Raw genomic sequence first — 22,255 nt, 5'->3', positions numbered from 1 at the left:
AAACCAAGTTTTGACAACAAAATTTCTCTTGGGAAAATTTACTGCAGTCAAAAAACTTCGAAAATTTCGGAATTTTTCAGTTTTTTTCAAAATATCTCAGTTTCATTTGCTCCTATCGCTTTGACGTCTATTTTCTGTTTTAAAGAGCACAACATTCTCTACAAATTTGATTCTTACCATTTTTTTCTACTCCCAGTATCTAAGGCGCTACAGCGAATCAAAAAATACCAATTTTTCAAATTTCGAGCAAAGAATAGTTGGTGACAATTTCCACGATGTAAAGTTCCGTAGAAAAGATAAAGTTGTGACTCTCCTTTCTGCGTTCAATTCTGTAAACGCTGGAAGCACTAAAATTACTCCTGTTGATCCTTTAACTCTTTTCCAAAGGATTTGTTTAATGAAACAAAGTGAAGAAGTGTTAAAAGCCTTTCTGAAATATGAACTTGCTCCTTACCCAATGTCCCTATTCTCAGAAAAAGGCATGCGAAAAGGAACAAAATCTTCATTCTACAATGCCTTCGTTCCAGTGGAAGATGTGAAGTCAGGTGGACCGAGTAAATTTTTTGTCATTGATGGAGGGTACCTTATCCACAAAGTGACTTGGACTCGAAATGTTTGCTTCAAGTCAATAGCCCAAAGCTATGTTTCTTACCTGCAACGTCATTTTGGATCTCAATTTGCTATTGTATTTGATGGGTATCTTTGTGAGGGAGACAAATGTAGCACAAAGAGTGCTGAGAGGATTTGTAGGTCCATACAACATTCTTCGGTTGACATTGTGGTTGAATCAGAGATGGTGAACTAAGTCCCTCAGGACAAGTTCTTGTACAACAAACGAAACAAGATGCATTTGATCACACTTCTTAAAACGGAATTTCTGGAGTGTAGCATTGAAGTGCACCAGGCACAAGAAGATGCTGACGTTATAATTGTAACATCTGCCATTTCAAGAACCAAAGATTTTGGAAGTGTTGTCACTGTAGGAGAAGATGTTGACCGGCTTGTGCTCATGACCGGTTTGGGGTGAGGCATTGAAAACTTATTTTTCTTAAAGCCAGGAAGAGGAAATGCAGAAGACAAGTGGTTTTCCACTGCATCTTGCAAGTTTGACAGTGAATATATTCTGTTCACTCACGCCTTTAGCGGATGTGATACAACATCCGCTTTTTTTGGTCAAGGAAAAATTAAGTACTGCAATATTATTGCGAAAAATGAACCCCTAACCTCAGCGCTTTGAACGTTCAATAAACCACATGCTACCCGCGAAGAAATAATAACTGCAGGAGAACAGGTTACTATCGCATTGTATAGTGGAGGTGTCAGCAGTTCCCACACACTAGACCATTTGCGGTACCAGCTATTCACCAAGTGCGCCACAAAAAGCAAACTGAATCTTGCACGGTTGCCACCTACACAAGAAGGTGCACAACATCATTCGTTGTGGACTTACCAACAAGTCCAAAGTTGGATGGGAAACTGGGAACCTCCTGAGAAATGGGGCTGGAATCACAGTGACCACGGTCCAATACCCGTTATAATGAGCCAAGATCCAGCACCTGAAGCACTTCTTCACATTGTTTCATGCTCATGCAAGCTGAACTGTGGCGGAGCGTGCTCCTGCAGAAAAGTGGGTTTGAAATGTTCTTCAATTTGCAAGAAATGTATTGGGGTCAACTGTAAAAACGTGCCAAAATTTTTACATGAAGACAGTGAAGAAGATGTTACGGAGGATGTTGAGGAAACCGCTGACGAAACCAACGAACTTGCTGAGGCTGACTCGCTGTTTAAAGAAGAGGTCAATCTGGGATCAACTCTATGTACAGACCCTGAATCCGTAACTCAAGGTATTTCTGGTGACACTGAGGAACCTGGCCCATCAAAACGTTGGAAGTGATGCTGATATCTGTCTCAAGTGTGCTAAAGTGTGATATTGCAAGTATTACACACCCAGAACTGTCAACATTTTTTAGTAACTGACAATGCATTTTAATTGTAATAAAGCTACTTATTTTTAATGTCAACTGTGTGGCTTTTATACACAAGCATAATTACCTACCTAATTAGGTTGCCTATTGCAGCTAATAATAGTTCAGTTTTCTGAGACAATTTATTTTGTGTGAGTGTGTGTGTGTGTGTGTGTGTGTGTGTGTGTGTGTGTGTGTGTGTGTGTGTGCGTGCGTGTGTGTGTTTATGTCTCTTAATGACGTATTTTCATATTTATATTTTTACAAATACCAGGGCTGAGGTGGCCCATAGTGAACTTCAGGTAGTGATGTAAAAATCACAATAGTTGGGTGCCCAGCAATCCTCATGTTGCATACAGAAAAATTGAATACCTGAAAGTGAGGTGGTAAATTCCAACTTATAACATGATGTATAATGTATTTATACTACACAAACAGGAACTGAAAAAATAGTGTTCAAAAATTAGATATCTTGCCACTATGCTCAAAATTTGAAAAATTGGTATTTTTTGAGGCGCTGTAGCGCCTTAGATATTGGGAGTAGGATAAAATGGTAAAAATCAAATTTGTAGAGAATTTTAAAAAAGAAAATAGACGTTAAAGCGATAGGAGCAAATGAAACTGAGATATTTTGAAAAAACAAAAAAGTCCGAAATTTTCGAAGGTTTTTGACTGCAGAAAGTTTTCCCAAGAGAAATTTTGTTGGCAAAACTCGGTTTTCTAATCTTTCCAACCATATGAACGAGTTGAAAAAATAAACTCTTCTACCCCCACCTTTTTCAAGGTATATCTACTATTTGACTGGACTATAATGGATTAGGAACTGGACGTGGGCAGAAAATTACAAACAACTGAAAAAGCCATAATGTTGCTTGAATTGTTAACGGTCGCTTACACAAGTTGTTAAATATCAGCACCGGAGATGCCGACGAGATGCTACATCCATAGAGTAACGTGATCAACAATTGCTCGCAGCAGCTGCAGTGGAATCTGAGCAATATGTTCCCGTATACCCTGCCTTCAGGTATGGTGGGCACCTTACGTATTCCTCGTAAACGCGTTCTTTTACATATCTCCAGAATCAAAATTCACACGGATTCAGATCAGGTGATCTTTCAGGCCACGCATCTGGAAAACCTCTGGAAAGTGTCATTAAGCAGATCATTCACTGGGCGAGGCATACAAGGGGTTGCCCCATCTTGCTTCAAAACGGTGTTATCCACACAACTGCGCTCTGCCAAAGCAGGAATGGCATGCTGTACAAGGAGGTCACGATACTTCTGACAAGCCCTTTGTGCGTATCCTTTTCAAAGAAGAACGGCCCGAAAACAAATGTGCTTGTGTGTACCCTCCCTACTACGACTTACGACGAGTATAGTGGTTCATCCTGCACAACACGCGTATCCAAAATTCGGCAGTTGTGTGTGTTCACTGCACCCTGTAGTGTAAAATATGCCTCGTAAATCCATAAAATATGGCCCGGCTACATGTCATCAACTTCTATCCGTGCCAGAAACCGAAAAGCAAATTAAGAACTTTGCAATGGATCACAGAATCCGTCCAGATCTTGTACGGGTACCAGACTAAAATAGACCACAGAACTTTCCGTATTGTTGATGATGGGATGGAAAATTATCGTGAGACTGCAGAGCAGTAGCAGTAGCCGAGACATGTGCTTCGCTGTCAGTCACGGCAACAGCAACCTCGTCAATAACTTCCCCCGGGGAAGGACGCCTTCCTCTAGCAGATGCCACACGAAGCTCATTCGTGTCCTCGAATTTCATTATCATCTTCTTTAAACCCTTTAATGACATCGGGCCTCTCCCCAAACCTTTCAGTCGGCAGTACTCTCTCGCCGGCCGTCGTGGCCGAGGGGTTCTAGGCGTTTCAGTCCGGAACTACGCGGCTGCTACGGTCGCAGGTTCGAATCCTGCCTCAGGCATGAATGTGTGTGATGTCCTTAGATCAGTTAGGTTTAAGTAGTTCTAAGTTTAGGGGACTGATGACCTCATATGCTTAAGTCCCGTAGTGCTCAGAGCCATTTGAACCATTTTTGAGTACTCTCTCAATGCAGCTCTGTAATTGCTGCCGTTACACAAAACAGTTTTACTAACAGTGCACGTATGCCATATTGTGCATTTATGTTATGGCTTGGATTTAATACCGTCATAGAGTGTACAGTGACAGCTTTGCACCAGAAGGTAACAATTATAACTAACCATTTTTTCACCATAAATCAGCTCGGAATTAACGCTTTAGCATATCAACGAAGTTTCGCTGCCATATGATGATTACAGTCTACACTAGATCTCCATGGCTAGCTACACTTTAATTATAAGCACTCGGTATAAAGAAGGGCCAAAAGAAACTAGGTTTAATCTTAGTAACGTAGGGCTATTGTCTTGCTGCGTGTTATGAAGGAGTCTGGCATGAGGGCACCACTTGGCGATGTTTTTATCGAAGTTGCAGATTCCGACCCCCTTGAGTTCCAGAATTCAGAAAACCTCAATTCGATAGCTTAAGTGCCTAATGAAATACATGGGGTGCACCTTTTAGATGATACGATACTTTGGATACGACACACATTTGCTGATACCGTTTTAAACAGCATAAACGCTGCTTTGAAAAGAAAGAAAGGGAAGTGGCACGATAAACTAAACGTAAATCAGCATTTTGGACCTACATACTAAAGTATTGATCTAAGACAAAGTTCTATCAACTTGAAATGAGCCCTTCTATTCTGTGCACGGCTGTAAGAGATGAGTAGTACTGCTCGTACAACTATTCCGTGTGGCTACTTGTAGACTTCAGCAACACAATTTCTAGTTGGCATTAATGGAAGATTTGCGGTTTGCTTTGCTGAGTAACACATAAGACACTTTGCATATCACACCTGTTTACTGGTAATGCTTTAAACAGAACAAACGCCGCTTCGAAATGAAAGAAAAGCAAATAGCATAACGGATAATACCCAGCCAACAATTTGGAACTACGGACCGAATATTAATGCCAAATGGATGTACATCATTGCTGAAAATACGCTCTTCATTATATAGTAGTGGTCCCAGAATTGTCCCTGTTGTTCCACGTTGATTCCTGCAACGCAGATTCCAGTTTTTTTAATTATTTATTGGCTTTCTTATCGTGCCCATACAACCATCCCAACAATGGAAACGTTATATTACAGGTACAATTCGTTTTGACAATGCAAAGTAGATATTAGTTTAAATCTTACCCATGTACAGATTTTACAAGCAAAATATACTGAAACAAGTAAATAAAACGAAAAAGTAACACAGCATACACAGAGGTGGTATGCTATGAAAAAAAAAACGATAAACCGCCGTTTTGGTACACATTTGGAAGATTCACAATTCAGTCCACATAATGACTGTACATTTATATTAACAAGAAAAAGTTCTTTTTGTGTTCTACAAGAGTAGTTTCAAAAGCTGCGGAGAGAGAATTGAACATTTGTGCAGGTCTATAAGTACCGTCTAGACAGAACAGGAGAAAAGTATACAGTAACCAGATTTGCAGGTTTGGGTGTGACAGTCATACGTATAAAGTTACACAAGTATTTAGACATATACACACACACATATATGTAGCCACATGGTGACACACATTTAGAGACTGAACTTTCCGTATTCTCCCGAGTAGCCCATGGGAATATAGTCAGTTAATTCAGCTTTGGTCTTACCCTGGTATTCTGATTACCAAGAGCATTAGATTAGTAGACCAGGGAGTTATATCTTGATGTTGACACTGTTGACGAACTCGTGCATTAGTTTACTCATTGCGATACAACTGGATCCTAATAAGGTTTGGAAGCTGCTGCGGAACTGATGAGCAATACCTCGAAGATTACTTGCAAGTACGTTCATGTGACACGTGTTCTGTGCACATTGTAGAAATATACAGTTTGGATATTCTTCCTCTCTGTAAACACATAGAGGGTTGGCGCACAGGTTGACCCGATAGAAGTGCGTGTCAAACTTTTAACGATTCAGTTTCATCCGTGCTGCAACTGTCGTCAAGCTTCTTGTTGTTTGTGTGTGGTGATATCATGGTACTCTTGTAATCGTAGGACGAATTAGAATGAAGTGCGTGTCTTTGTTTTTAGACCTCCCCGACCATTCCTCTTGCCAGTCTGAGGACATCCGCTTTTTGCGCATGGGTATCGTATCTTTGACAGGGAGTTTATCATACACAAAAAAAGTTTTGCATCACCTCGGTTCCGAGAGTTCCGGAACCTGTACAGAAAATTGGAATTGAGATCAACATAAACATCATATCCGTCCTTTTTATTACTCATGTAAACCACATATTGCATGTTGCACCACCATACAGCGAGATCTACAGAGGAGTGGTGGTCCAGATTGCTGTACGCACTGGTACCTCTAATACCAGTAGCACGTCCTCTTGTATAGATGCATGCCTGTATTCGTCGTGGCATACTACCCACAAGTTCATCAAGGCTCTGCTGGTCCATATTGTCCAATTCCTCAACGGCGATTCGGAGTAGATCACTCATAGTGGTTGGTGGGTCACGTTGCCCATTAACAGTGCTTTTCAATATATCACAGTGTAACCTCCCCCACACGAAATAATTTCAATATTTTTTTGGTTAATGATTCTAATTTTTGTGTAACCTCAGAATAAAACTGGTTCCCATTTAATGTACCCAAAAAATTCTTTTCTCATTTAATATAAGCTCAAAACAGAAAAATTCCTAAACCTCGTAATAAAAAATAAATTCAGTAACTTGGTAAAATTTGGACGACAGCAGTGCTGCGTCATGGCCCTGTAAGATCATTCTGAATAAAAAGCAAAAATTCTCACCTTGACAATGTCGGCAACTATCTGCTCTTACAATAGCTCTTTTCCGGCAAAGCTCTGTGCAATGCTGCCCTATACATTTGTTATTTATGAAAGGAAGCAAATGACTTTTCTTTTGCAACAATCGGAATGATCATGCATTGAAAAAAAATATTAAATTCTTTAAACTGAAATGAATGCTTGTTATTATTAGGACATTTTTTAAAAGATATACATGTGGGTTTACATAATATTACTAGATATGCACGAGGCTGCTTTTTTTACCTTATACAATAATACTCAGGCTCCGGCATCGCTGCACCGCGACCGGCCCAGCCAACATGATACACCAGACAGGAGTGACAAGCGCAGACAGGCGACCGCTCGCTAGCAACAACTTACTGCTACTGCTACACAGTTCGTACTGCAGTCAACACTGCTCTTTGCTCTCAGATTCTCTTATAGCTTACATATCGCAGGCAGCACATACCTCTTACATAACCCTCCACTGGGGGAGGGGGGGCAGCAAAAATTTGGTAGCGATGGTGAGTGAATTGGACTTGCCATGAGCAACAATTTTTTCTAAAATCTACTTAATTAACTAAGTTTACAGTCACAGACATATACATATATATAAGTACAGAACATAAAATGAAATAGAGTGCACATGCACTGAGTACAGAACATATCAAGAAATGACAAAATGTATACGCAATGAGTATAAAACATATTAACAAATGACATAAAGTGCATACACACTGTAGTATTTTTTTTACCATTTTGCAAGAACTAGGATAGGAAAGGGAAGGATTGCATCATGGTTGTAGCACAGTAGGTTGCACGTAGCTGCACTGAAAGTCCATATCTTTCTACAGAACCACAACACCAAGTGAGACAATCTGAAGTTCTCCCTGAAGTATTAATCAGTGTAGCCAAGACACTGAAATGTTGTATTAATATTCCATGTTATCATTTTGGTAGTACATTAGGTACACCAAACAGTGGAACCATAGGAACATCTCCATTGTTCAAGGTGGTGGACACCATGATGTGTCAACACCACACTCATTCACCAACGTAGAATTAGTGCAGAAACCAAATATAGTGCTCCATGATCATAAGGATAGACAGGACAAACGTATATTGCAGTAATTTCTGGTAATTAGGTCAGAAGGTGAAGGACATTAAGTCTTATGCTAGTCATCATTGAGAATTACACTAGTCTGTCAACCGATTTGACTAATTGTTGGCACTCATCACGTAGTTACTGAACATTTCTGTACTATGTATGAAGTATTACAGAATAATGTTCATAAATCATCTGATTACAGTGAACATTGGCACTCATTGGCCAGTTACAAACCATTTATATACATTATTTAAAAGTGATAATTCAAAGCAAGAGTTAATTGATGGCATACCATTTACATAATTCATCTAGTTATAGTAATCATTGGCACTCATTGGCCAGTTACAAACCATGAGAAGTCATCATTCAAAACAGGAGCTAATGAATGTAGCATCAAGCTACTGGTATTCATATGTAATAGCATGTAGGTGACATAATACAAAATTAAAATAAGAAACAGGGCATTCATTGGCCAGTTACTAAACATATAGCAAGTATTGAATAGTGCAAAATATTTTTCATCATTCAAGTGACATACGACATATTTAAAATAATTATTGGCACTCATTGGCCAGTTACAAAGTATTCTTATATTTTTATAAAACCTTATTCAGTATTATTCAGAAGTTATCATTCAAAATGAGAGTTAATTAGCATTTATAGAGTATAACAAAAATATTATTTACAGAAATTATTGGCATAGTATTTATGCATTATTATAAAGCATCATTCAGTATTACTTAGAACTCATCATTCAAGTGACATAGGACGTATTGAAAATGTAACACACTGTCTATTACTCAAGGTCAACACCTGAATTGGAAAACCAATCGCTGGCAATCTCTACTGAATGTACAAGATTTCTTTTTAAACTGTTATTTGTAGAGAAGGAGACGTTACAGTTATATTTTTTCCTTAGAAGACGTTTAATCCTATACGATATATTACCCAAGAAAGGAATGGAAATAAATTTTTTATCTTCTTTGCTATCAGTGGGGAGGTTGTTGCTCAAAGTCGAACAGTTTTGGGAAGTTTTCTTACTGAACAAGTAATCAATCATATTCTGATTGTATCCATTACTAGCCGCAATCGCTTTGATGACATTCAATTTCTTTTGTTGATCGGCAGGTGATAAACGAGTAGTTACCATTCGGTGAATGGCAGAATGAAAGAACGCCAGTTTATGAGCTTTTGGATGAGTTGAGTCAGCAGGAATGACATTATCTGAATACGTTTCCTTACGGAAGATATTGAAATTTATTTCCATTCCTTTCTTGGGTAATATATCATATAGGATTAAACGTCTTCTAAGGAAAAATATAACTGTAACGTCTCCTTCTCTACAGATAACAGTTTAAAAAGAAATCTTGTACATCCAGTAGAGATTGCCAGCGATTGGTTTTCCAATTCAGGTGTTTACAAACTAACCTGTAATAACTGTCCTTCATATTACATTGGTCAAACAGGCAGAGCTGTGAAAACAAGATATAAAGAACACCTATTAGGTAAAAAAGGAGCGAATATACACAGCTCTACTTTTGCTGAACACCTCTTGATAGCCGGCCATACGCCTAAACAGTTAGAAGACACTGTTATCCTACACAGACAAGTCAAAGGGCGTAGACTAGATCTGTGGGAAGAGTTACAAATTTTTAAACATCTAGAGCTCAAAGACGGTAATATCCTGAACGACCAGTTGAACCTTGCTTGTAGACAATTTTTCGATGGCTTTAAACCCGTACTGTTTATGGTATAACATTAATGCTGGTAACATCAGTGGTCTATTTTCTCGGGAAGCTATGATGCACTTTCAATGCTTTAAGCTCACTACCCTTTATGTAATGTGGTTTTCTCACGATGTATGGCTGCCACTACATCGGCCCTTATGTGATTTTGTCTGGCTCTAAAACGTTGGTTCCCTGCGAATGTGTATTAACTAGTTTGTGGACCAGGCTGTTTATAGCAATGATACCGACGCGACGCGACTCCCGACACAGATGGTGTGCTATTCAGCGTCTGGAGAGAACTGGGGCCTTTTTCCTCGCGCAGCGTTCTTATATATAAAGCCGCGGTGTGGACGGCTAAGGGAACGCCTGACCAAATCGGCTCTCCCGACTAGCAGCTGGGCTAGTAATGCACCACATTAAGTTATTGAATAAATAATCGCTTCCTTTGCTGATGGCCGATGAAGCTCTCAATTTAAATGTGCAATCAACACATAGGTAAGTAATCATAATAAAATTCTGATGTGGCTAAGTAAAATATTTTGGGAGAGAGAATTAATTTAATTACACTACACGCAGTAGACGAGCTCTGAACTTGCCCTTTGGAGATACGCTATCGCTATAGTTTTACGGTTATTCAATTTAAACTTCTCACATCTTTATGATTATAGCGGATCTCCCTTCTACTTGAATTTAAACATCCTAGCCTTATTTATTCGCCTACTTAATCTATCTTGCTTCCTTAATTTTTAAGACAAAAACCAGAAAATCATGAATTTCAACTAAAATCTTAATTTGTAAGATTCAAAATACTGTTTCTACTAAATTATTATGAAAAAGAAATCTAAATATAAATTTTTAAGTTTCTAGCTCTTTTCTGTTGCGCCAATGATTTTTACAGAAAAACATCCAAATTTCGAAAATGCTTAAAGTTATTGATCTGACATTCAACACATATTGATTTAGTATTACTCCTGACATGCTAGAACCGTTTCAGGTTATATACTTGATTTTTAAAATATTGCGCAACATTTATGACGTCAGAGCTAGTTACAGCGGACTAGGCTGGCACACAATGGAAAGACTGATGTGAATTTTATACAGCGTGAGTAGGCTGCTTCCCTACAACCTGCCGTGGCTGCAGAGTAACTACGCTGGCCGATTACACTCAGTCGGTTGTGAGCTCTGCAACATCCATGTACCAATTTATATTTACGTGACAAACCCTATTTCTAGGGCTATATTTTAATTTTGACAAATGAATCTATGCCGACATTTGTAAAAACGGTGATGGTACATTAGTTCATACTAATGTAAAATTGTAAGTACCAGTCGTCGTTCTCATATTTCTGTAGTGCAAGAACTCTCTAATTTGTGTTAAAATCTATTCTTGACTTAGGTTTCAGACCTTTCTAATGTAAGCTATGATATTCATTGTCCTTAGGCCACCTTCTGAAGAAGACAAATTTAAATTTGTTGAAACCTAGGTAAAGAATTCTTTATCCGTTGCAACTGGTCGGCTGTTTATAATTTTATTACGTGGAACCGTTTCTGTTGAGCAGCTATGTTTAAAATACTGAATTTATCACTATCATCACCTGTAAACAAAAACTTCATTATTCATATCACCATAACTTCATTATTATCATCACCTGCAAAGAAAAACTTCATTATTCATATTACCATATTCTACGTCACTATTCATCATCATTCATTATCATCTGCAAAAAGACACTTCATTATTCATTATTCATATTATCATTTACTTCATACAACTAGTCATAGTATAGAGTTTCTTATTTCTAGCATATTTCATCACTAAAACTAAGATGTGTAGTTCTGTCTGACAGCCTGCATCAATCGCCTCGTATTCTGAAAGAAAAAATTAGTTAAGACTGCTATCATACGATGTGTATGGTATATTCATGTTAATGTTTGTTAATTCTGATCCATTTACTCTTCGTGACGAAGTATTGCACCTTCTTTCGTTCATTCCGAAGGTGAAATTCCCATTTCATAGTAATCCACTGTGGTTTGTTTCATTTATTTCTTTTATACGTTATTGCTTTCTGAAAATGATGAACAATGATTAATGTCTTGCATTTAAATCATACACCCATTAAATAAAAACTGGTTTCTAGTGATATAATTAAGCAAACAGCATAGCATGACGGAAAACGTAATATGTCAAAAACACAGACAGTGTGCAGGTGCAAAAATGTACACAGAGTATCATAATGTAGTAGCAAAAAAATATAAAATAGTCACGATGTTGAGATATCATAAGGCAAAAAGTCAAAGTCAACTGGTGTTCGTTACATCTTAAACATTTCATAGTGCATACAGGAAAACAATCATACATACACGAAATATGGAAAATGTGCACGGTCTGATATATAACGACAAGAAAAGCGACCTGCTAACCTTACCTTGCCGGGCACTTGCCAAGAAAAAATATGATAATCATCAGTATGTAATCACATAGATATAATTGCATAAGTGGTCATAAAATGTGTAAGTTTATCTGGATAAATGTGCACGGTCTGATGTGTAACGACAAGAAAAGCGACCTGCTAACATTACCTTGCCGAGCACTTGCCAAGAAAAAATATGATAATCATCAGTAAGTGTTCATATAAATATAATTGTATAAGTGGTCATATAAAAATCAGGAAATGGCACTACAGTGTGAAAATCATAAAGTATGTTCATTCAATAAAGGATTTAATATTGGAGACATGGTGATTGCCTTTACCTTTTCTGGTTCTCAGAGTTTCGACGTGTACTACATTGGGGTGAGGAATGCTGCGAATTCTATATGGACCTGCGTATAGAAGCTCAAATTTTCTACATCTACTCTTTCCTCTGTTAGATAAATAGTGGATACGCACTAATATCTTCTGACCAATGTCAAAGTCACGGCGTGTACAAACCTGTTTTTACTGTCTTCTCCGGCGCTCTGCGGCACGTTTGATGTTGTTCAGCGCAATGTCAATTATTTCATGGTGTCGTAGTCGACGAGATGTAGGAAAGGATACTAATTCTTTAATTTTGTTAGGTGGTTCAACGTTTTTCAGTATAACAGTCGGAGATAGCATAGTAGATTCATTTGGTGTGGAGTTAATTACATCCTGGAATGAGAGTATTTGTGTGTCCCAATCAATATGTCTTTTATGCCAGTATACTCTACACAGTTTACCAATTTCTTTCATTAATCGTTCACAAGGGTTCGAAGAAGCATGATACTTGGATATATAGATCGGAGAAATGTTTCTTGTTCGTAACATACGTGTCCATATAGCAGATCGAAATTGTGGTCCATTGTCGGAAATTACTTTCAATACATGCCCTACATGAAATAAAAAATGTTTTACAAATGCTTTCGAAACAGATTTAGCAGTAGCTTTGCGTAACGGAGTGAAGGTAACAAATTTTGAAGTGAGTTCAACAGCGACAAAGATGTAGCAAAAACCTCTATTAGTTCTGGGAATCGGACCAAAAATGTCTACAGCGGCCATGTGTCTCAATTTAACAGGTACAATGGGATTTAATGGAGGAATATGTGAAGTCGTATCTGACTTAGCTTTCTGGCAGATTTTACATGACGCTAAAACTCGTCGAATATGCTTCCCAATGTTGGTAAAATAACAGTTCTGTCTCAGTATTAGAAAACATTTTCTGCCTCCATAATGTTCGTAACTTAAATGAGTATACCAAATTAATTTGTTAACAAGCTCGTCAGGAATGCATAGTAACCAGTTGTTGCTGTCAGGATGAGAGCGGCGAAACAGAATATTATTGCGTACAGTGTAATGGTTTCTAATGGTAACATTATTCCTATCTTGTCAAAGGTGTTTTATTTCTTTCCATACGTTGTCTTTACTCTGCTCTTGTGCTATGTCTCGTAATGACGACGAAATGAAATTTTCAAATGCAACCTGTCGAATATACATGACGCTGAAATTTGCTTTGCAGAAGTTGGTTGCGATGTCTTGCTGATTGTTGCTGAGAGAACGGAATAGTGCATCTGCTACAATATTTTGTGTACCGGGAATGTGAACAACTGTAAAATTAAATTCTTGCAAATAAAGTTTCCATCTGCTTAATCTGTCGTGTGTAAATTTAGCGGAAAGTAAAAACTGTATAGCTCTATGATCTGTGTAAACGGTAGTGTGTCTTCCATAAAGAAAATGCCTAAATCTCCTAAATGCCCATACAACACATAATGTTTCAAGTTCTGTAACAGAATAATTGCGTTCAGCAGGTGACAGAATGCGACTCGCAAAGGCGATGTTTTTAATTACTGTAGTACCATCTTCTTCAATTTCCTGAAAAATGTGTACGTCTAAAGCGGTGTTAGACCTATCGGTAGCAATGGAAAAATTTCTAGTAAGATCTGGATGTGATAAAAGTGGTACATTCAACAAAGCTTCTTTCAGATTCACAAATTCAGAATGTGCTTGGCTATTCCAGGACCAAATAGTGTTTTTACCCGTCAACTGACATAATCTAGGGGTGTCTAAAGCAGAGTAATGAATAAATTTACGAAAAAAGTTAATTAATCCCAGAAAGCTGCGTAATTGTTTCTTCGTCGTAGGAACAGTAATTTCACGTAAAGCTTGAAGTTTTTCCGGGTCAGGCGCAATGCCTTCTGCTGAAATTACATGTCCAAGAAATTTTATAGAAGTTTTGCCAAAGTGCGATTTGCTAAGATTAACTGTGAGTCCTTGTGCACGTAAAGTTCGTAACAGTTGTTCAAGAATCAGATTGTGTTCAGACCAGTTAGCTTCTGCAATAAGAATGTCGTCTACATATGTTGTGATTCTGTCTTTAAGTTCTGTCGGAAGTATACTATTCAAACCGCGAATAAATGCTGCTGAAGAAATAGTTAAACCGAACGGTAATTTACAAAACTGATAACAGTCACCAAAACAGAGAAAAGCTGTGTACCTTCTGCAGTTCGGATGGAGCTGAATTTGCCAAAATCCCGATTTCAAATCTAACGTGGAATAAATAGCAGTACCATGAAATTTCTGTAGAAGTTCTTCTAGTGTCTGTGGGCGATCTGTTTCATTAATAATAATGTCGTTGATGTGACGCGAATCAAGTACGAGACGAAGTGAACCATCCTTTTTCTTAACAATATGGAGTGGGTTTATGTACGGACTAACTGCCGGTTCAATAATTGCTTGGTCAAGCATAGCTTGCAATTCTTTCTTAACTTGTTATCTGTGAATATACGGAATGGGATAATGTTTGGCTTTAAATGTGTCTTGCTGTTTAACTTGAAATTCATACATAAAACCGGACATAGTACCAGGGAGTTGTCAAAAACTGGAGCTTGCTGTAAAAGAATTTTGCTTAGTTGCGTGCGTTCGTCGTCTGTATTTGCACTGCTCTGTTTAACTTTATCAGAAATCATTTGTATAACGTCATAGTCGGCTTCGTCTGGAGTATTATAGTTGTGTACGTACGTATCTGTGAACAATGTGGAATGACAGTCTATGTTACGTGATGCGGAAATGACCTCCGTACGATTAATTGTTTGTTCTTCTACAGATAAAGAGTGCTGAAATTCTAAAGCCAGTTGTACATTTTCATCCTTTAACATTAAATTGGAGTTTTGAAAGTCAATAATTGCGTCGTGTTGTACCAGAAAATTCGTATCTAAAATAACGTCTGTTGTCAATAAGGGAACAATCCAAAAATTTGAGTGAAATGTATGACCTGCAATACAAAATGATAAGTTGTCTGTAATTTTATATCTACTCCTTTACCAGATACTGCTCCTTTTACTTTAGTTTTGCCTAATGGTAACGTAGGATAGGTATTCTCTTTGTTACATTCGTTGAAAGTTTCCTCATTTACAACTGACATAGGTGATCCAGAATCGATTACTGCTGAAAATTTGGATGATCTAATCTTTACCTCAATGACAGGGTGGTAAATGGTTTTTTGAATAATTGGCCTTTCCTGCAAGAGAGTGTCTCGGATGTCGTCAAAAGTAATAACATTTTCGTGAACGAGATTCTGCGTGTCAAAAGTATTGCTGGCGTTGCTGGAAGATGCAACCTGTACTATATCTAGTCAAATTCTTTCTGCCGTGCTGTTATTTGCGGGAGGATGCTGTGGCATTTCGACTATTTGTACTGTTCTGTTATTTCTTCCTGGCGTATTACGTTCGGGATGATATCTACTATCTGGTTCATTCATGATAATATGTTGTTGCGGATGATTTTGCTGCTGATAAGACCGAGTGTTATTAAACGTACGCTGAAAATTGTGACCATTATTTTTACGTCTGTCATGATAGTCATTGCTGTATGGCGCGTTGCGATAGGAATTGAAATGATGTGTTTTCTGTACGTACTGGTTTCCTTGTTGCGGTGCGTTACTATTTGGTGGAGCCGATGCTATATGTACAGGCGGCGAAAAATTAAAGCTTGGTTGACCTTGCAGACTGCATTGTTGGTTAGGGATGCTAACCGGCTAGTTTTGATGCTGTTGTTGAGAAAAACCTCTATTGTTACCAAAATGCGTTTGCTGTTGCTGATAATTTTACACATACTGATAATTAAAAATTTTGTCACTTATTAAAATTATGCTGGAAGTTCTTGTCGTCTCGAGAGAGTCTAATGAAAACTGTCACTTTCAGGTAAAACTCGTCATATCAGGTTTTCTTTATACATCCTTAATCCTAGATAGATCGATAGTTGAAGAGCTGTTTTGATAGATATAAAGGATAGTAGAAGAGAAGGCAGCAGTGGAGAAAACTAAAGATTAAATAGCACTACTATGGCTTGGGGCCCTGTGCACGCTACGGCACATATTCATCGAAGTGTAATGAATCCCCTGCGGTCATTTACGTACTGCAAATAAATTTTAGTTTCTGCGTTACAGGCAATGCCGATGAAAATTCAAAAACAAATTGTCGTATCCAATCCAATTCTAGCTTCTGCATTACAGTCCAAGCTGATGAAAATATAAAAGCAAATTGTCGTATCCTGTCCAAAGCGTGAATCTGTGTTGTGTCATTATTAAGTACCTTAAATTTTTTTACCGATAAAAATTGCTTATAATCAACGTTGTCGTCTCTGAATGTGTGAACAGGTTCAGGATTGCGTGAGAATCTATTTATCTGTGTCTGTTCGGAATCTAACTCACGTACTCTCTGTAAATTACCTAAACTATACTGGCTGTGTGAGTCTGACAAATGTTCGCAAAGTGGCATATGCTGTGATGTGTTAAAGGCTGAAACATTTTTCATTTCTGTCACTTCTTGCTGTAAAGTTGACAATTTTCTACGTAATGTATTATTGGACGAACCTATCTCACTGATCGTCTGCTGTAAATTTTGAAATTCGGGTGTTTGATTAAACGAAACAGGTGACGTATCGTCTGATTTGGTGTCATTATTACTTTCGATAACATCAACACGACTGGCCAGTTCATCATATTTTTCAGTCAGTGCTTTTACCTGATCATCGTTTTTATTATCACAAGCATTAATCTGTTTTTGTATTTTACGTGTCGTTTCGATCAATTTTTTAACGTCTGCTTTGATGGCATCGGGATCCTGTATTAGTTCTAATTGTTCATGTGTGTCGGTCATTGTCTGAAAGTCTACTGTGTGTGTGTGTGTGTGTGTGTCTGTTTTTGTTTTAAGATAAGAGATTTCGTCATGTAATTCGGTGTTCAACTGTTTGATAGCATTAATTTCGTCTGATACTGTAGCAATATTGTTGTCTACGTATGTTTTTGCTTTCGTAAACAATTTACGTTTATCTTCCTGTCTCTGTGCAGTAATTGTTTCCATGACTTGTCGCTTTACTTTATTCTGTTCCTATATAAATTTACGGTAACGCGTTTCACTGTTTTTTAGGTGGTGATTAAAACGTTCGTCAATTTGGCTATTCTGTTGGTCAAATTTCGCGTCCACTTTCGCATCCAGCGTGCGTGAAAGTTCTGCTGACATTAATTTAAACTCGTCGCGTAACTGTGTTGCGTTTTCAGAGCATTGTTTAGCGACTGCACCAATTTCATCTCTAAGTATTTTAGTTGTGGCTGCACGTGTATTACTTAACTGTTGTGCCACAGATCTAATTTCTTCACTACCGTTCCTAGCACAAGCCTTAATTTCCTCACGTAATTGTTCTTTAGTATCATGACATTGCACGGCAACGGCTGTAATCTGTTCACTAAGCTGTTTGAAATTGTTGTCTAATTTTTCATTGAGTTGTTTGTGATTTTCATTAAGTTGTTTGAAGTTGTTATCTTGCCTTTCATTCTGTTGTTTGGAATTTTCATTAAGTTGTTGTTTGAAATTTTCACTAAGTTGTTTGTGATTGTCATCTTGTTCTTTCTTCGACTGTTTGGAATTGTTGTCTATTTTTTCATTAAGTTGTAGCAGTACTGCCATAATTTGATCCACGCCAAAATTAGCGACTCTTTTCTCTGAGCTATGTGGTGGTGTATCTGAATTTGTCACGTTTTGTGTAACCATTTGGTCATTTTCTGATTCTTGAAAAGGTTCGCCAATTGGATGTGCACTGTTGGTCACTACCTCGCAATCAAATAAATCTGACGTATTTTGCCTACATTGTTCATCTTCGTGAGAAAAATTTATCTGTTCACTATGCAAATTTTGCAAACCGGGTGTGTCAAACTGAGCAGCGTTCATTGTATCGGAACGTGCCGCGTCATCAATTGTTACATTTACTCTGGACATAATTGCATTTGTTCGCTCATCATTAGCATTAAAATCATTACTAGTGATCGGTATGCACTGATTGTCTGTAAATGGAGTATTATCGCCATTACACTGAGTGTCGCAAGTATTATCGGTCAAATTAATCGAGTCGGCAATTTCGCTCATTGCACATCGCGATGTACTGTTAAGAGTTTTTCGCGGCATTATTTCACAAATCAAAATTAAGCACAAATGAAACAAAGACAAAGCGAAATGAAACAAACAATTACAAAAAAGAGCAACAAATTGCCGATGATCTGTGAAAGAAAGAGTGACAAATTAGTAAATGCGTTGCGCCAGATGCAAACTACATTTAAGTAAATAAGAGCAGATATATGACTACTTCTCAGAAATTCACAAAGAAATACGATCCTGGCCGGATGTCGCCAAGTGTAACCTCCCCACATGAAATAATTTTTTTTTAATATTATTTGTTTAATGATTCTAATTTTTGTGTAACCTCAGAGTAAAACTGGTTCCCATTTAATGTATCCACAAAATTCTTTTCTCATTTAATATAAGCTCGAAACAGAAAAATTCCTAAACCTCGTAATAAAAAATAAATTCAGTAACCTGGTAAAATTTGGACGACAGCAGTGCTGCGTCATGGCCCTGTAAGATCATTCTGAATAAAAAGCAAAAATTCTCACCTCGACAAAGTCGGCAACTATCTGCTCTTACAATAGCTCTTTTCCGGCAAAGCTCTGTGCAATACTGGCCTATACATTTGTTACTTATGAAAGGAAGCAAATGATTTTTCTTTTGCAACAATCGGAATGGTCATGCATTGAAAAAAATATTAAATTCTTTAAATTGAAATGAGTGCTTGTTATTATTAGGACATTTTTTTAAAAGATATACATGTGGGTTTACCTAATATTACTAGATATGCGCGAGGCTGCTTTTTTTACCTTATACAATAATACTCAGACTCAGGCATCGCTGCACCGCGACCGGCCCAGCCAACATGATACACCAGACAGGACTGACAAGCGCAGACAGGCGACCGCTCGCTAGCAACAACTTACTGCTACTGCTACACAGTTCGTACTGCAGTCAACACTGTTCTTTGGTCTCAGATTCTCTTATAGCTTAAATATTGCAGGCAGCACATACCTCTCACAACAGGCATGTTCGATAGGGTTCATGTCTGGAGATCATGTTAGTCACTCTAGTCAAGAGATGTCGTTATCCTGAACGAAGTCATTCTCAAGATGTGCCCGATGGGGGTGCTTTTTGTCGTCCATGAAGACTACTGCCTCGCCAATATGCTACCCATATGGTTGCGCTATCGGACGGAGGATGGCTTTCACGTATCATACAGCCGTTACGGCGCCTTCCATGACGATCAGCGGCGTACGTCGGCCCCACTTAATGCCATCCCAAAACAGCAGGGAACCTCCACCTTGCTGCACTCTCTGGACAGTGTGTCTAAGGCTAAGGCGTTCAGCCTGACCGGGTTGCCTCCAAACACGTCTCCAACATATGCGACACTCATCGGTGAAGAGAACGTGATGCCAATCCTGAGCGGTCCATTCCGCAAGTCGTTCCGCCCATCTGTACCGCACTGCACGGTGTCGTGGTTGCAAAGATGGATCTCGCCATGGACATCAGGAGCGAAGTTGTGCATCATGGAGCCTATTGCGCCCAGTTTCAGTTGTAACACGACGTCCTGTGGCTGCACAAAAAGCATTATTCAACATGGTGGCGTTGCTGTCAGGGTTCCTCCGAGCCATAGTCCTTAGGTAGCGGTCATACATTGCAGTAGTAGCTCTTGGGCGGCCTGAGCGAGGAATGTCATCGTGATTTCCTGTCTCTCTGTATCTCCTCCATGTCCGAACAACATCGCTTTGGTTCACACCGAGACACCTGGAAACTTCCCTTGATGAGAGCCCTTCCTGGCACAAAGTAACAATGCGGACGCGATCGAACCGCGATATTGACTGTCTAGGCATGGCTGAACTACAGACAACATGAACTGTACACCTCCTTCCTGGTGGAATGACTGGAACTAATCGGTTGGCGGACCCCCTCTGTCTAATAGGCGTTGCTCATGCATGGTTGTTTACATCTTTGGGCGGGTTTAGTGACGTCTCTGACCAGTCAAAGGGACTGTGTCTGTGATACAATACCCACAGTGAACGTCTATCTTCAGGAGTTCTGGGAACTGGGGTAATGCAAAACATTTTTTATATGTATATTTAATAGCACCATTCAGAGATGCTTGCTTTGTTTGGGCATCTACCTGTTCATTTCCAGGTATCCCAGAGTGGCCCTATATCGTTACCATCAGGATGTTGTGACAGTTCCTCTGCATCCCAAACAGAAAGTCGACAACTGCTGCAACTACGTGTTTGGTGCGTTTTAGGATGGTTTCTAATGAGTTATAGGACTGGCGTACTATCAGAGACAATGAATGCTGTATCCGCTGTGATCGTCTATGGGAATAGTAGGGCTTCCAAAATGGCGATCAGCTCGGCAGTCATAATAGTGGAGTGTGAACCCAGCTTGTGTAGACCTTGTTGTTTGCTTCTGAGTACGCAATAAACACTACCAGCGCCTTCACTAGACTTGGGCCCATCTGCATACACCAAACACGCATTGTGAAAGTGAGACAGGCAGATCACAGTTGGGGATGCATGCAGGAAATACGTGCAGTGGGGAGAGAGCTTGAGCAACGAAATAAGCGAGGTGAGGCAGGAGGAGGTAGCAGGGAGTTCCCTGGGAGCGACGCTGGCCGCCCCTGACCTGCCCCAGGTGGCGGCCGGCGTCGCCCGCGGCCATTGATCGCCGCGAGCAGCGCCGCCGCTGCCGCTGCTGCCTCCGCCTCCGCCTCCGCCACCGCCTGCGCCGCCGACGCCGCCACCGCCGCCGCCGCTGCTGCCACGAGCTGCGTAGCGCGCCTCGCCTCATCTGGCACACTGGCAGCGAAACGGTCTCATGTCTCGTGTGCTCAGCAACATATAATCCGATATGAGGCACCTTAGTTGACCTACAATTATACACTGGCCAAAAAAGACGCAACACCAAGAACTAGTTGTGTGACATAAACGGAAGTTGATAGGCGTGTTTCTACACCTGAAACATTATACACTACTGGCTATTAAAAATCCTACACCACGAAGATGAAGTGCTACAGTCGCGAAATTTAACCGACAGGAAGAAGATGCTGTGATATGCAAATGATTAGCTTTTCATAGCATCCACATAAGGTTGGCGCCGGTGGCGACACCTACAACGTGCTGACATGACGAAAGTTTCCAACCGATTTCTCATACACAAACAGCAGTTGACCGGCGTTGCCTGGTGAAATGTTGGTGTGATGCCTCGTTTAAGGAGGAAAAATGCGTACCATCACGTTTCACATTTTGATAAAGGTCGGATTGTAGCCTATCGCGATTGTGACTTATCGTATCGCGACATTGCTGCTCGCGTTGGTCCAGATCCAGTGACTGTTAGCAGACTATGGAAGTGGTGGGTTCAGGAGGGTAATACGGAACGCCGTGCTGGAGCTCAACGGCCTCGTATCACTAGCAGTCCAGGCATCTTATCCGCGTGGCTGTAACGGATCGTGCAGCCACGTCTCGATCCCTGAGTCAACATATGGGGACGTTTGCAAGACAACAACCATCTGCACGAACAGGTCAACGACGTTTGCAGCAGCATGGACTATCATGACAATGGCTGCAGTTAGCCTTGACGCTGCGTGACAGACAGGACCGCCTGCCATGGTGTACTCAACGACGAACCTGGGTGCAGGAATGGCAAAACTTCATTTCTTCGGATGAATCCAGGTTATGTTTACAGCATCACAATGGTCGCATCCGTGTTTGGCGACATCGCAGCGAACGCACATTGGAAGCGTGTA

The sequence above is a fragment of the Schistocerca piceifrons genome, chromosome 4, assembly GCF_021461385.2.
Source record: "Schistocerca piceifrons isolate TAMUIC-IGC-003096 chromosome 4, iqSchPice1.1, whole genome shotgun sequence".
In the NCBI taxonomy this organism is placed as follows: domain Eukaryota; kingdom Metazoa; phylum Arthropoda; class Insecta; order Orthoptera; family Acrididae; genus Schistocerca; species Schistocerca piceifrons.
The sequence above is the reverse complement of the archived record's forward strand: the minus strand, read 5'-3'. Positions refer to the sequence as shown.